Source organism: Spinacia oleracea, chromosome 6 (genome assembly GCF_020520425.1).
Source record: "Spinacia oleracea cultivar Varoflay chromosome 6, BTI_SOV_V1, whole genome shotgun sequence".
Lineage (NCBI taxonomy): Eukaryota > Viridiplantae > Streptophyta > Magnoliopsida > Caryophyllales > Amaranthaceae > Spinacia > Spinacia oleracea.
The window spans coordinates 32,688,835-32,692,000 of NC_079492.1; the positions used below are offsets into that span (position 1 = coordinate 32,688,835).

Here is a 3,166-nt window from a genome sequence, read left to right on the forward strand (position 1 = left end):
AGCCCGCCTTGATCAATTTGGTGCAAAGCCACCCCTTTTGTGGGAAGAGTAATGAATCACCTCACGAACATCTCAAACAGTTCGAGCACTATTGTGACACAATCAAGCATAATGGTGTCACATCGGATTTTGTGAGGTTGACATTGTTTCAGTTCTCTCTACTTGGGCGAGCAAGTGATTGGCTTGACAAGGAGGTCAAGCCCAACTCACTTCGCATTTGGACCGAAGTGACAAGTGCATTCTTAAACAAGTACTATTCGCATGGGAAGACGGCGGAGTACCGCCACAAGATCCAATCCTTTGAGCCAAAGCGAGATGAGTCACTCTTCGAAGCTTGGGATTGTTTCAAGGAGTACCAAAGGGAATGCCCTCACCATGGGATTCCTAAATGGTTGTTGCTCCAAACATTTTACTTGGGGTTAAGTCCAAGTTCGAAGACAAGTCTTGATGCGGGCGCGGGAGGCCCCATTATGAATAAAACTGAGGATCAAATAGAGGAAATCATTGAGGATGTAGTTCAAAACTACCAATCTTGGCATGTAGGCACAAGGAATTATGATGGGAAAGGTAGGAGTGAAGATGGTAAGGGTTTGGTGTACGCCATAGAGCAAGCACAGATGATGGAGAAGCTTACCTCACGCTTGGAGAAGCTCGAAAACACACCAAACCAATCGCCATCACCGTCTACAATCCCTCCTCCCTCAGCCACTCTTCTCTCTAAGGGGAAGGGCAAGGTTAGTTCTTATGGTTCAATGCCTCCGGGCACATTCTTTTGCGAAAATTGCCAAGACTATAGTCATTCCCTCGATGCATGCCCCTTGGTTCATAACTTGTAATTTGTGGATTATGACCCTTCATATGAAGGCGAGTTTGATGTAGAGTATGCTAATGCCATAAATGAGAGGTCTAGGAATGATAACATAACCTAGAGGGCCCTCCATGTATGGTCCCCACCAAGGCTATGGCCAAGGAAGTGGGTATGATAGCCAAAATCGAGGTGGCTATAGAGCACAAGGCTATCAAAGCCAAGCGCCCTATGGTCAATCTCAAGGTTTTGGCAATCAAGGCCAATACAACCAAGGGAGTTATAATCCCAACCATCAAGGTGGAGGGGGTTATAACTACTCTTATGGGCAATTTAGGGGTGCCTCAAGTGGGGGTTATCCTTTGAACTCGGGAGGTCCTTATGGTGCATCTCAATTGCCACCTCCCGGATTCAATGGACCGAGGACCTTTGGCAACCAATATCAAGCAAACCTTAGTGGTTATGGCGTTGCACCTCCACCACTCCCGCCTCTTAAGTCTAATCTTGAGGCTCTCATGGAGTCGTTTGTGGGGGCACAAGCCAAGAAGAATGTCGAGTTTGAGGATGGATTCAAACAATCCAACACTCACTTGAAGATGATTGAGACCCAACTTGCTCAACTAGCTAGCACTATCAAAGAGAAACAAGTACGTACAAGTCTCCCACCCCAAGGTCAACCTCCTAAGCAATTTTATGCCATTGTGACAAGGAGTGGGAAGACCTTAGATGATAGTGCTACGCATGTTGAATCTTCTAGCTCTAGGGGTGAGAGTTCTATGGGAAATTAGTCCTTGGACCGTGATGATGCGGAAGAGAAGTCTCATGTCGAAGACATGAGTTGTGGTGATAAGTCAAAGGAGACTACTCTTCCCCCTCTCCCAACTCCTATTTCCCCCTACCCTCAAAGATTTGCCGGTAAAAAGCTTGATGGCCAATTTCACAAATTATGGGAAACCATTAGCAAACTCTATGTGTCATTATCTTTTACCGAGGCACTCAAACAAATGCCCCACTACTCTAGATTCATGAGAGATATTCTTAGTGGCAAGAGAGGTTGTGAACCAAAGGAGACCGTGCAACTTACGGAGAGTTGTAGCGCTCTAATTCAACACCTCTTTCCCCCAAAACTCAATGATCCCGGGAGTTTTTCTATCCCTTGTAGCATTCAAAAGCTCAAATTTGAGAATTCTCTTTGTGATTTGGGGGCAAGTGTGAGCATCTTGCCATATAAGATCTATGAGAAGCTCACTCTTGGTGATCTCTCTCCTACCGTTATGTCATTGCAACTAGGCGATCGATCGCTTATGTTTCCATTGGGTAGGATTGAGGATGTTCCCCTCGTGGTTGGCAAGCTTACTTTTCTTGTTGACTTTGTTGTCCTGGACATCGATGAGGATGCCCATACTCCCATTATCTTGGGGAGGCCATTCTTTGCCACCGCGGGTGCTCTTATCGATGTGCAAGAAAGACTAATCACCTTGAAGGCGGGAGGTGCTAAAGCTAGCTTCAAGCTTGCAATTGATGAACATTGTTGCTCTAAAATGAAAAGTTGCATGAAAAATGACACTCTTTCTTGTGTTGAGAACAACCACTCTTGTGGTAATTCTTCTAACAATTTTCTTGTTTCTAAGTGTGCTAATGAGCTTGCTAGGTCCTCTCTTGATGACAAGAATGTCCATGGAGTCCCAAAGGCGCTTGGGCATGAGCTTGATGATGTTGTAACCATCCCCGAGATATTTGAAATGCATGTTAATGATGATAATGGCGCTAAACCCTCCAAAGTGTTTCATGGATCGGCTAAGAAAGCCAAGAAGTCAGCTAAGAGTCCATCGAGTCCCGAGGAGGGGCATGTTGGTGGATTATTTGGTTTCCGCCTCTTGAATGGTGATGTCGGTAAGATCTTTGTGCCCAAAGGGGCAAAGAAATGGATGTTGACTAGTGTTGATCCTAGGTTGGTTGTGTTCGACCCCCCTTGAGCTTTTGGGGGGGGGGGGGGGGGTCCGTCAAGCTAATGACATTAAACGAGCGCTACCCGGGAGGCAACCCGGTTGTCTAACCCTTGTCCTAATTTGTTTTTGTTCATTAATTTTTGTTTTCACAGTTTTACATTTCCTTTTATTAAATAAATATGATGAGATGGGGGTGCATTAATCGTGCAAGGCCAAAAGGCATTTATCCAGTTCTGTGTGATCGCACAGCCAATTCATGCGATCTCACAAAACTGGAAATATGGATCAGTAGCTCCCCAGCAGTTCGTGCGATCGTGCTTGCATTCTGTGCGATCGTGCTTGCATTCTGTGCGATCGATCTCGAACCGTGCGATCGCACGGAAATTTTGTGCGCTCGCACGGGTCGGGCAAC

At 45.9% G+C, this 3,166-nt stretch overlaps 1 non-coding gene across 1 annotated transcript; it reads right to left on the reverse strand.

Moving 5' to 3' along the window:
* Positions 1-279: 279 nt before the first annotated feature.
* Positions 280-382, reverse strand: LOC130464612 (small nucleolar RNA R71). Its single transcript, XR_008924990.1, has one exon. It is a non-coding gene; the product is annotated as a small nucleolar RNA R71 (small nucleolar RNA).
* Between the last annotated feature and the right edge of the window lie 2,784 nt (positions 383-3,166).